General features: G+C 38.3%; 1 pseudogene; it reads left to right on the top strand.

Annotated features, from left to right (window-relative positions):
- The first annotated feature begins 376 nt into the window (after nucleotides 1–376).
- The window catches only part of LOC104985564, a 24352-nt pseudogene continuing 10854 nt past the window's right edge, over nucleotides 377–13874 (top strand).

Raw genomic sequence — 13874 nt, 5'->3', positions numbered from 1 at the left:
TCCTGGATCCAAGTGAAAAAAGAATTGTAAAAGGCAGAGGGGAAAGAATAGCTTTAGTGCAGAGAGAAGAATGTTTCCTTTCTGAGGCACGAAGGTGTCACATCCTCTACATCCAGCTGTTTAATGGAAAATCCAGGTAGTAAAGACCAAAGAGGACAGATTTTGTGTCTTTGTCTTTTTATTTCTCTGTCTCTGCCAGTCAGATGGGGAAGACTGAATATGAATAATTGCATCTTATTAAGAAAACCATTTTTGAAATTTTGGGGAATTTTGTTTCTTTTTCTCAAACAGAAAGGAGCAGATTTTACAAAAATTTCAGTGACTTGTAAGTGATAAAATTAAATAAACACAAAATATTTTTATCACTTAAATTCAGGGTGAGCACTGAGTCAAATAATAAAATTGAAAACAAAGATCTTTGTAATCAACACATAGCAATTATTCTTAGTGTCAAACTTCCATTAAACGTTGAAGAAGAAAAGAAGCACAAAAGTAGTAAAGTGGAAGTATCAGAGAACATATGCGATGCTGCTGATGAGAGTGGATTGTTTCACCAGAGAAAGAGTGGAGGAAACAGCAACCAGGAGTTCCTGCTATGCAGAATGGGGCTTCTGATAGGTAATCCTATATCAATATTGAACAGCACATCCCTCGTTATGTTCCTATAAAATAATTTCTAACTTGAGCTAATGTTTGTGATGTACAGATTTTATATTTTAGTAGAGATATAGTTATTTTTAATACTCTTGTCCTTATTACTAGAGTTCCTTTTTTAACATACCACCATGTTACATATTAGAGTATTCTGGATTTGACTGCATATTTGCCTTAATCAGTGTTGCATACTTAAATTTGTTTTGTCACTAGTGAACATCCTTTCATTTCAGTTTGAGGACTTCTTTCAGCATTTCTCGTGAGGTGGGACTAGTGGTGATTAACTCCATCAGGTTTGCTTTGTCTGGGACAGTTTTTATTTCTCTTTCATTTCTGAAAGACAACTTTTCTGGAAAGAGTAGTCTTGGCTGGCAGGTTTTTCTCTCCGAGCACTTTGAGTATGTCCATAGAGGGAGGCCAAATTGCTGATGGTGTCAGGAGAACCGATGAGGCATCAGTCTTTCAGCCATGATGCTGCTGTCACTGCATCATGTGGGTGGTTTAAAAGTGAGCTCTCCTCCCCTGGCCAAATATTTCCTTGGTTTCTTCTTTCATGGTATATGTGCCTCATGTCATTTAAAATACCACCTAAATTAAGTGTGGCTTTTTTCTATGAATTCTCTTTTTCATTTATTTTTGGCTGCACTGGGTCTTTGCCACCATAGCACTTGGGCTTCTCAGTGTGGTGGCTTCTCTTGATGCTGAGCGTGGGCTCTAGGGTGCTGGCTTCAGTAGCTGTGGAGCACGGTTTAGTTGCACCATGGCATGCGGGATCTTCCCTGACCAGGAATGGAACGCTTTCCCCCTTTATTGGTAGGTGGACTCCTAAGCACTGAACTACCAGGAAAGTCCCTAAATTCACCACTATTTTATTTAGAAGCAAAACAAAACATATAGTGTAAATCTACTTATGACTCTCGTGTCTAAGAGTCAAGGCACTTAGCCAGTGGGCTCCAGGTTTGCAGTGTAGCCCTTGAGGTTCTTCTCAGTGTCTTTTCAGATGCATCTCTTTACTTTCTTCCATGTATTTTGTGCTGTTCCTTCCAGGTTCCTCGGAAACAACCCAGATGCCCTGTGCCGGATGTTTGTGCTCACATTAGAATCTCCAAGTAGAATACTTTTCTCCCTTTTCTGTTTCTCATGACCTCTCTTCACTTTTTCTGCAAATCCTTCCTTATTTCACTTATCACTTTCATATGTCGTTTTATATATCATATTGTATCATAATCATATCTGTGTTTGAAGGAAGAATTTGTTTTCTTGCATATGGTTGGTACTCTATAACTGTCTTGTGAATTAATCAATGACTTAAGATGGCTAGGAGTTGGAATTTTTTAAGAATTGGTAGTTTTTTATTCTTTATCGGTTGAATTATTGGAAAATATTGGCTTTTTTGTGGACTTTTTAAAGTAGTGATCCTGGTGTGCACAGGAAGGAAGTAAAGAAAAAGAACGATAACAAGTGGACACTGGACGAACGTGTGATTGCACTAATATTTGTAAAGACCGATTCACTGACTGGTGGTCTGCTGCACGTGAATGATGACAGCATTGTAAGGGAAGTGGATCAGGGTGATGACAGGTACATTCTCCAGATTCCTTGTTTGTAGGGGAAGAAATATTAGCACTGAATTCTTCTTCTGGAAATAGAGCAGCAATATACAGTGCTCAGGCCAAGACAAGAGATTGCTCAACTCTAGTGGACAAACACTGCTGAAAGGTTAAGGTGAGGACCAGTGCCTTTGGCTGGAAGTCATTTCAGTAAATAGTCCCCTTGGAAGCAGGACTGTAATGAATATACATAAACATTCAGTAGGGAATATTATTGGGACAGGCAATGAAGAACTGGATGGTAACTGAAGAGGAATGTGGAGTTCGCAGTGTTATTTGTTCTATGTTAAGAAGGGAGCTTTTAGAGTATGTATGCTATCGGAGGGAGAAAGCAATGGCAACCCACTTCATTACTCTTGCCTGGCAAATCCCATGAATGGAGGAGCCTGGTAGGCTTCAGTCCATGGGTCACTATTTGTCAGACACTGCTGAGGGACTTCACTTTCACTTTTCACTTTCATGCATTGGAGAAGGAAATGGCAACCCACTCCAGTGTTCTTGCCTGGAGAATCCCAGGGATGGGGGAGCCTGGTGGGCTGCTGTCTATGGGGTCACACAGAGTCAGACACAACTGAAATGACTTAGCAGTAGCAGCAGCATGCTATTGCAAATGAGCCAGCATATGGCGTGTTTATTTAGTTTAGTCTTGTTTGCATTTCTAACACTAGAAAGCTTATTGATTGTATGACATTATCTTTAAACTATTACGGTGAACTAATTGTACATACTACTGTGTTCATGTATAGTTTTATGGTAAGGGCTTGTTCATTGGTTCTGAAGTGTAATATTTCTATGTAATGGAATATGCAGATGATTGCTTGAGTTAATTCTATCATATACAGATTTTCAAAAATTACATAATTGTGAATTTACAAACATGTAGGCTATACTGAATAGGGATATGGTCATTCCTTGATGATTCTAGTTGATAGTAACATGATGAGTAGCTATGGTTTTGTAAGGTACTCTGAAACATCACATCATATTAACTGCATAGTTGTTTATAGATTCCAGGGAAAAGGGGAAGATTTTGTTTATATTCAATAGAAAAACATTATTAGCAGTCTTTCACAAATTATTCCTTTTGCATGATAAAGATCTAAATGACAAAACCCTTGCTTCCTTTACTAAGCGTGTCATTAACACATATTGTGTGCTTAATACATGTATGTCAGATGCATGAAGAAACAGCAGAATGTGTGAATGAATGCCTATTGATGAATTTCTTTACAGAAAAAAAAACTTTATTGACAGTAGATTTGCAGGCTTGCCTACCTCTGAAATCTTTTTAATTTTTGAGAAATATGTTTTAAGATTCAGAAATTATTATTTATAGCTATAGCTAGACCTGAAATAATACTATAGATTCATTTGCTATCGCATTACTTAAAAATTCTTTTCAATATTACTTTCTCAGCATATTTTAGAACAGCAGTGTTGAAGCCAGATTTCCTGGGTTTGAATTCTGGGTCTGTTGGTGACATGCTGAGTGGGCTTGGGCAAGTTCCTCAGCCTTTGTGTGCTCCATTTCTTCCTATACCTATCTCCCAGAATGACTGTGGGGATGAAAATGCCTTTAGGACATGTCAGGTGTTTCTAATAATGCATAGCCAATGCATAGGACGTCCTCAAAAAGCTAATATCTTGGTTATTCAAATGGATTTCTTTCTTAGAAGGACTGAAGGAAAACCACCCAGATAGGTCGTATTGCCATAAAAGTTAGTTCTTATGGAAAAGAACAGGTGCAAAAAAACACTGGTATACTGTTTCCTATCACACAACACAAGTAACTTTATGTTTTCCCTTTTCCTTGGATCTAACTTTAATACTTTATTAATATTACTGATATATTTTCTGTGTCCTTTAATGCTGCTCTTATTTATTTCTGCATCCTTTATAGACAATTACTTGCCAAAGCAAAGAGTTTATATACAAAAGAAAAGTTAAGGTATTGTTTGTATTTTTGAATATTTAATATTAGCCTGAAAAGAATCATTTGTTCTTTTAGGCCTGCAAGGAAAACGCCATACGAAAAGAAGAAGGTATAGTAAAAAAAAAAAAAAAAAAAAAAACTTTCAAAAATAGTATCCTTGTCGAAAATACTTCGTCAAAGGAATAATGGTAAAACAGAAAATCTTCCTTTGTTGTAGAGAAGTTTACTTTGAACACATCATTTAGAAACACTGTTGATAAAGTTATCCTTTTGATAAAAATCTCTTCTTTTAAGAAATGTCAGTTTTTGTTTTGCTACAGAGATTTATCACCTCTGTACACTTGGTGTATTTATACATATTTTAAGGACATTGTGAAACAGTATTGTTTACGTGTAGGTCAAAGAACTAATTAATTACGTGAACGAACTGAATGACTTAACTCAGTCGTCTGAGACTGTTTCTGAGGATGGTGACATGCTTTACGAATTCTATGTTGTAAGTAGAACCTCTCAAAGTGGGGTGTAAAGGTAGGACTGCAGTGTAAATGTTAACGGAAAGCCTGTCTGTGTATATGAACACCTTTTCAGTACAGCTCTAGAGCCAGGGATATGCTACAGTGCTGTGCATCTCAGAAGTTTGTTTTGCATTAAAAGGACATGAAAGTGAGTGTATACTCTGAGCCACAGGCCTATGATACTCTCACTCACTGTACCTTCTGTTGACTCTTCTTCTTTCCTGTGCCTTCACCCACGGTCAGGTCAGCATCATTTTCCTCCTAGAGTAACTGAAATAATCCCAGGACTTCTTTCCCTGCCACTCCACCTGGCAGAACCTTGGTCTGCACAGCAACTGTAATTATTGCCTATTTTTAAACACTCAGGTCTCATCATTCTACCCCCTTGCTTCAAGCCCAACCATTGCCTCTCTTTGCTGCGTGGTTAAAGGTCACAATTGTGTGGTTCCATCTGGTTTTAGTTGTCACTCTTCTTCCTACATGAATTCTAGAGTCAGCTTGTCAGTTCCCTAAAGTCTGCTGGTCTTAACGTTTTCATTTTCCTTCAGCTCAAAATACTTTGTACTTTCTCTTTTCATTACCTCTTTGATCCAAGGGTTATTTAGACCCATGTGATTTAGTGTCCAAATATTGAGAATTTTCCAGAGATCCTTCTGTGCTCTTGTTTCTCATGATTTGTTAGGTGCATCCAGAGGGGCTCTGGGGCTAGGGCTGATTATTTTCTGCCTTGGAGGCAAGACCTTGTTGACTACCCTGTTCATTCTGCTGGTACCTAGAAATTTTCCAGCCTGGCTCATGAGAATAGATAGAATTCCTGGGACTGAGTGAGCACCAGTCACAGGTTCCTATAGTCTGATCAGATGGTTTCTTCCTGGTCTCAGGTGGTTTCTCCCAGATGAGCTCTGTTCCTTCCTCTGCTGAATACCCAAGGGGCTCCTCCTCAGATCTCCAAGGTCCTTTTTCTCTCTGTTCCACTCTCGCCTCTCCACGGTTCTGATCTGTGATCTCTGCCCACTTTGGTTCACCAGACTTTCAGCTTCATCACCTACTATCAGGGAGTCTGGCTAACTCAGCTTCCATTCCTTCTCCCCGTGTTGGGGCCTGGAAATTCTCTCAAGGCAGTGAGCACAGACATTCCTTAGGCTAACCTCATGTGTTTCCAGGATCATTGTCTTTCATTCCCTGAAGTCCTTTGTCATGAAAATCATTGTTTAATGTATTTTGCCGGCACTGTTTTTGCTCACTCCACTCAGGAAGGTAAATCAGTAGCTGTTCACTCTGTCTTGGTTAAAAATGTAATGGCAGCTGGAGACTGTCCACAGGGTTGTTCTCCCTACTCTACTTACTACTTCCTGCTCATCTTTCATTTCTCAGTGTGACATCTCTTCCCCAGGGAAATCTTTCCTGGACCCAGTCTATGTCAAGTTCTGTTATGTGATCATAGAACTCTCTTTTCTTAGAGTATCTATATGAGTTCATAATCATTTTATTTGTCCTTGTCTCCTACTAGACTTCAAGCTAAACAAGACCCAAGGGCATCTGTTTTATTTGCAGAGCTTAGAATAATATCTTCCACATTATAGACCCTTAATACTTGTTCAGTGCATGGATGAGTGAATGTGAAAGGCACAGTCCTTTATACTCAAAAATTCCTCACATAATTTTTTGTTTGTTTCTATCTTTGTTTTCTTCATCATGCAGATTCTGTTAGCTTGTTGAAAGTTCAGGATACAATTCTTTTGCATGAAATATTAGTAGATTTTCAAAGAAGCCAAAGAAGCCACTGTGAACTACTTAGAGGAGAATTTTACAGAATGAAAAGTGAGGTTTGTGGGCTACAAAAAGAGCTGTCAGAAACCAAAGAAGTGAAATCACAGTTAGAGCATCAGAAAGTGGAGTGGGAACAAGAGCTCGGCAGCTTGAGGTACTGTACACCTCGCTTTTAAAGAAATATTTGAACTATTGTTTACTTTAATACTGCAGAGACATAGATGTGTTGTAAGGACTAACTTATCCTCTAGGATTTTACAGAGGAGAAAGTGTTACTAGTATTGTGAAGTGTGAAATTCTTGGAAATAATATAGCAGGTTCTTAACAGTGAAAGCTTCTAATAACTTAATGTATAATTTTCCAAATCATCATTTTCATGAGCATACAGAAGCCCACCATAATGGAAACCTTATTACACATTTACAAAAGCAACAGTTAGAACTGGACATGGAACAACAGACTCGTTCCAAATTGGAAAAGGAGTATGTCAAGGTTGTATATTGTGACCTTGCTTATTTAACTTATATGCAGAGTACATCATGAGAAATGCCAGGCTGGAAGAAGCACAAGCTGGAATCAAGATTGCCGGGAGAAATATCAATAACCTCAGATATGCAGATGACACCACCCTTATGGCAGGAAGTGAAGAGGAGCTAAAAAGCCTCTTGATGAAGGTGAAAGTGGAGAGTGAAAAAGTTGGCTTAAAGCTCAACATTCAGAAAATGAAGATCATGGCATCTGGACCCATCACTTCATGGGAAATAGATGGGGAAACAGTGGAAACAGTGTCAGACTTTATTTTTCTGGGCTCCAAAATCTCTACAGATGGTGACTGCAGCCATGAAATTAAAAGACACTTACTCCTTGGAAGGAAAGTTATGACCAACCTAGATAGCATATTCAAAAGCAGAGACATTACTTTGCCAAATAAGGTCCGTCTAGTCAAGGCTATGGTTTTTCCTGTGGTCATGTATGGATGTGAGAGTTGGACTGTGAAGAAGGCTGAGTGCCGAAGAATTGATGCTTTTGAGCTGTGGTGTTGGAGAAGACTCTTGAGAGTTCCTTGGATTGCAAGGAGATGCAACCAGTCCATTCTGAAGGAGATCAGCTCTGGGATTTCCTTGGAAGGAATGATGCTAAAGCTGAAACTCCAGTACTTTGGCCACCTCATGCCAAGAGTTCACTCATTTGAAAAGACTCTGATGCTGGGAGGGGGCATATTAGGAGGAGAAGGGGACGACAAAGGATGAGATGGCTGGATAGCATCACTTACTTGATGGACGTGAGTCTGGGTGAACTCCGGGAGTTGGTGATGGACAGGGAGGCCTGGCGGGCTGCGATTCATGGGGTCGCAAAGAGTCGGACACGACTGAGCAACTCATCTGAACTGAACTGCAACTGACTTTCAGTTGTTTTTCACTTTTTTGTATTCTATTTAATACTGCAAGGAACACCTTTTCTATAAATTCATTTCTACCTTTCTAATTATTTTAAATGCATTTTCTTAATAATATCGTATAATTTGGTCAATGTATGAGAACTTAAAAATGGTCTGTAATCTATATTTATAAACTATTCTTAGGAAAGTTTATATACTTTACATTCCCACCTGCAGATTCACGAAGTAGCCATTTTTCTCAAGAGAAAATGCAAACAAAATTTATACAGTTTTTTTCTTAACCCTTTGTCTGAAAACAGTGACCATTTTTAAGTGTTTTTCATTGTATTCCCCCCACATTTACTACTTTAAACATTGTGAAGATGGAATGAAAGTTATTGCAGCAGTGAATAATCTCATGATTTTCTAAGAAGAGTTTTAAATTTTGCAGATTCACTTTAAAGCAAGAAGAGAATAGAAGAAATGCCGAGATGTTATATGAAAAAATGAGGGAGCATTTAAGAAGAAAAGAAGACCAATATAGTAAAGAAGTTAAAGTGAAACAGCACCTAGAACTCACTTTCCAAGCAGTAGAAGTGATAGTGAAGACTGAGAGAAATAATCTGAATAAGGTAGAGTAATCTTTGGTAAAAATTTCAAATTTCTAACATGATTTTATCAATATTATTTATAATATCCCCTTTTTAAAAAATACCATTTATTTAGTGTCATTTTGTTTAGTGTTATAGGAAATTTTAGGTTAATTGTTAAAAACAAAAGAAAAGAAATTCAAAGTTCCCAAAGTAACAAGGCCAGAAATAAGAATTGTATGATCCTGACATGCTGGGTGCACTTTTTCGAGCAGAGGGAGGAAGAGGTCACATCAGTAGCTCACACAATAGATCCTGAGAAACCACAGGGTTGAGAATGGTGTAGAAACTGGAGGTTAAGCTCTCAGCCCACCTCAGGCAACCAATCCTTTAGCCTTGACAGACCATTCATGAGTGAATAGGTCTAGAAGAGAAGGGGCGCTGGGAGGGACCATCGTGCATAATTTTACACCAAGTTGCCTCTGGCCTTCAATCTGGTAGGTGGCTGAGGGTCGTGGACCCCCCTCCCTCTGTGCCCGTCAGCCCTCCAGTCCACCTGGCCCATGAACAGCTCAGAGCTGGCTCCAGATTTCCCAGCTGCATTCTCCCTCACAGCAGAGTCCTCAAGGACAGGTGTTAACTGGCGTCCTTGAGAGGTGCAGGAATTTTTTTTCCAGCAGTTGGTAGAAACCAGACACTCTTGAAGTTGGTTGTCCTTCCTTCTGCAGAGTTCTTGAGTGGCATCTCACAGCAGAGAAATTTGCTTGCACACCCGATGTCCCTCTCAAATATGGACTGGGTCCCATCCCCGAGGTCCTAGCAGCAGATCTGCCACAATGAAAAGCTCTTGGGAAGAGCTCGGGAAAGTAGTATTTGTAATTCAAATCCATTTGTCTAGAGCAGTCAGGTTGTGACATACGAAGGCATCCAAGGAGAGGCCTTTAATATTTTCCATAGGAATTGATCTCAAATCTTTTGTGACTATCTCAGAGGAGCCGGCACCCTGATTGTGGTTTAGGCAAGGAAGACCATGTGTGGTCCACCATCGACTGTGCTACCCAACCAAGTCCCTCTGCTTTGGAGTGAACGTGTCAGTCACTCCATGCACCTCATCAGCTTCAGTGTCTGAATCAGAGTCCATTCTTGGCTCCACTGTCATTTCTTTAACCAATACCCTGTCAACGACCTTTTCACATCATTTACTGGTTTTCATTTTGTAAAAACTACGACATTAGTTGTAAAAACACTTTTGAACACTTTAAAAAGTTGTTTATTTAGAATAAAGTTATAAAAGTGCCTCCCCCGCACCAAGGGAAAACAAAACAAAACAAAACAAAAAAAACTCTTGCTACCAATTAAAGATATTCTGGGTTTTGGTAATAATTTCACTTCCTCGATTGATCATTAGGTTAGTTTATCACTTCCCCTAATGGTAAGGAGGAAACTATAGGCAGTTTAGAGACCACATTTTGGATGTGATTCTTCTACTCGTGAGAAAATGAGCACTCTGCTCTGTGAATGTTCTATTTCAGTACAATGAACTTTTAATAACAGTGATAGATATGGCATAATATATATTTAGTGATAGTTATTAAGTGTTTTTCATTGTGTTTTCCCCATCTTACTATTTTAAACATTATGGAGAGATAATGAAAGTTATTGCAGCAGCAAATAATCTCATAGTTTTCTAAGAGCTTTCTAAATTTTAGCTTATTTACCATTAGTGTATGTACCATGAATGAAATAGGAAGCTTATTTTGTATTGATATGTTTGTACTAGAGACATGTGGTTTGATGTAAGAAGACTAGTAAAGTCCAAAGACCTGGAGAAAAGGCTGCAGCTTACTCATATTTTTAACTTTTTCCTTTCTAGAATCATTACAGCTAGTGAGTTAATTAGTGTTTGTAAAAGTGCCTAGTACAGTTTTCAATAGGTGTAACTCTTGTAATTTCCTATTAAAATGTTAGAAGGCAGCATATTCTCAAGGAAAAACTTTTTGTACAAAATTTAGTCTATTTATACAGAGTTAAGGCTCTTACTGTGAAGTAGATGTATAGGAGGTATCAAATGCAGTGTTTATAAACCTAGCAAGTGGTGTTGTTTATTGAAGTATAGTTAATTAACAATATTCTGTTAGTTTCAGGTATACAGCACTGTGATTCAGATATATATGTATATGTGTGTGTATATTATATAAATGGGGCTTCCCTGCTGTCTCAGACTATAAAGAATCTGCCTGCAATGCAGGAGACCTGGGTTCAGTCCTTGCGTTGGGAAGATCCCCTGGAGAAGGTGGAGAAGGCAATGGCACTCCACTCCAGTACTCTTGCTTGGAAAATCCCATGGGCAGAGGAGCCTGGTAGGCTGCAGTCCATGGGGTCACTAAGAGTCAGACACGACCGAGTGACTTCACTTTCACTTTTCACTTTCATGCATTGGAGAAGGAAATGGCAACCCACTCCAGTGTTCTTGCCTGGAGAATCCCAGGGACGGGGGAGCCTGGTGGGCTTCTGTCTATGGGGTCGCACAGAGTCGGGCACCACTGAAGCGACTTAGCAGCAGTAGCAGCAGCAGCATGGAGAAGGAAATGGCTGCCCATTCCAGTAGTCTTGCCTGGGAAATTCCATGGACAGAGGAGCCTGGCAGGCTATAGTCTATGGGGCCCCAAAGAGTTAGACATGACTGAGTGACTAATTCACATACACACTCACTCACACACATGCTCATGTGTACACACATATTCCGTTTCAGATTCTTCTTGCAGTATATTAAGTGTAGTTCCTTATGTTGTACAGTAGATCTCTGTTGGTTATTTTATATCTACTAGTGTGTATATGTTAATCCCAACATCCTAATTTATCCCTTCCCTACTCTTCTTTCCCCTGTGGTCACCATAGGTTTGTTTTCTGTGTCTGTGAGTCCCTTTCTGTTTTGTGAATAAGTTCATTTTAGATTCTACATATAAGTATTATGGTATACTTGTCTTTGACATCACTTAGGGTGATAATGTCTAGGTCCATCCCTGTTGCTGTAAATAGCATTATTTCATTCTTTTTTATGGCTTACTAGTTTTCCATTATATAAATATTCCACATCAGATGCAATTTTTAAGTGTAGTCAGATCTATGAATCTTTTATTTTAAGACTTCTGGGTTTGTTTTAGTTCACAGAGAAGCATTTCCAGTTCTGAGCTTCTTGAAAATACTCTTGGGATTTATTTTTGACTTTCATGGATTCATTATCTTCCATTAAATTTTTGAACCTTTGGGAATTTCTGCTTGTATAAAGTCTGAGGATTGTATTGAACCTTATTTTTTCCTGTTGGAGACACATTTGGGGCAGTCTTTTCATTGTATAAACATACAAGTTAGTCTTTCATTTCAGAAGAAATCATGGAATGTCACTTTACTGTACTAGCTAAACATCTCCTTTGTTTCACTTAGGTTTATGATAGTTGTGAAGAAACAAAAGACCTGTTGCACAAAAAAGCACATGCTGCAGGAGGAAAGTGCCATGCTAAGACTGGAGATAGATGCACTGAAAAATCAGCACCAGGAAAAGGAAGAAAACTATTTTAAGGTCATTGAAATTCTCAAAGTAAAGAATGATTATCTTCAAAAGGCAATAAAACTGAATGAGGAAATGTTAACAAAGACTATATCCCACTATACAGGCCAGCTTAATGCTCTGAGAGCTGAGAATACAATGCTAAAATCTAAGCTGGAGAACGAAAAAGAAAGTAAACAAAGACTGGAAACAGAAGTGAAATCCTACCATTCTAGACTGGCTGCTGCCTTATATGATTATGATCAAGGTCAGACCTCAAAAAGAGATATGGAACTTGTCTTCCAGAGAGCAAGAGATGAGTGGTTATGCTTGCGGGACAAAATGAAGTACGATGTGGCTAATCATAAAGATAACAATGAGATGCTTTCCCAGCAACTATCTTCAGTGGAAAGTATCTTCAATAAGCTGAAAATCAAGCTGTATCACATGAGAGAGAATCTTAGAGAAAAGACTTTGATGTTAGAACATGTCCAGGGAGATCTAAGCCAATCAGAGTCTCAAAAGCAGGAAATTGAACACATGTATCAGAATGAACAAGGCAAAGTGAATACATACCTTGGAAAGCAGGAATCTTTAGAGGAGATATTATCTCAACTCCAGAGTGAAAACATGTTGCTCTGGCAGCAACTGGGTAATGCACGAAACTGAGCCGACAGTAAAGAGAAGACGGTCTTTAGCATCCAAGACCAGTTTCAGCAGATCGTGAGAAAACTTCAGGCCGAATATGAGAAACAATGTCTGATGCTGGAGAAAAGAAACAAGGAGTTAATCAAGGAATGGAATCATTTAAAAGAGAGAATGTATTGGTACAAAAATGAGAAAGCAGAAGGAGAAGTGAGCATCCAGAAGGAGAAATAATTCTCAGACTTCCTGAAAGAAAGTTCAGAGTGATTCTTGATTCTGGCTAAATGTTGAATCTAGTTGAATATAAAAAATACACAGGCTGTGAAACTATGGTCTCTATCTAAACCAGCCTAAAAGCATGCCTTGTATCCAGCAAATAAAAATTAGACCAAAGAAATCCTTTACTTTGAGTAGGGACATCATGTCGTTTATGAAATGTTAAGAGATTTAGTTCTAAATTGTTAACCTAGACAGGTACTAGTAATTTACTCTTTATTAAGGTAATAATTTTAATGTTTATGTTACCACATTTCAGTATCATAACAAAGCAGATAAATGAAATGCTCAAACCGGAAATGAATATTTCAAAATGAAGCTTCAGTTACCTGGATTATCTTGATAGTCAATTCCAGGTTTCCCAGAGGCTGTATTTTATATATCGTACTTTGGCTTCAGTAGCTTGTCATAGCTTTTTGTTATATTTGTTTGTACAATTTTATTTTTATTCATGTCAATTTGAGTTAATATGGGAAACATTTTAGTCTTGAATCATTTATTCTTAAAGCCTCTCAACTCTTCAAATGCATCTACTTATCATTAAATCATAATTTGTGACTCACGTGGTGAGCTTTAGCAAAACTATTCTTGATTTAATCTTCCCACTGCTATTTATGATTTACTTAACATTTTTTACAAACAATTTGCTCATAATTCCCATTTTAAGTATCAATTACTATGATTTGAATACAAGCTTGTCCTCTAAAAATGAAGGATGGCAGGATTCATGAGCAGCAGGAATGGAATGAGTCAGGGAGAGGGTTGTAGGAGCTGCGGTCTGGAGGCAGATAGAGGCCAGGTTATCGAGGCCCCATGAAGGCCATGGGAGCAACCTCATTTTTTAAATTGCAATTTTCTTTTATATTGGAATATGGTTGATTTACAATTTTGTGTTAGTTTCAGGTTACATCAAGTTGATCCAGTTATTCGTACACTATATCCATTATTTTTCAGTT

Source organism: Bison bison, unplaced genomic scaffold, assembly GCF_000754665.1.
Source record: "Bison bison bison isolate TAMUID 2011002044 unplaced genomic scaffold, Bison_UMD1.0 scf7180017845567, whole genome shotgun sequence".
NCBI lineage: Eukaryota > Metazoa > Chordata > Mammalia > Artiodactyla > Bovidae > Bison > Bison bison.
Note: the sequence above shows the minus strand (reverse complement) of the source record. Positions and strands in the feature narration are given on the sequence as shown.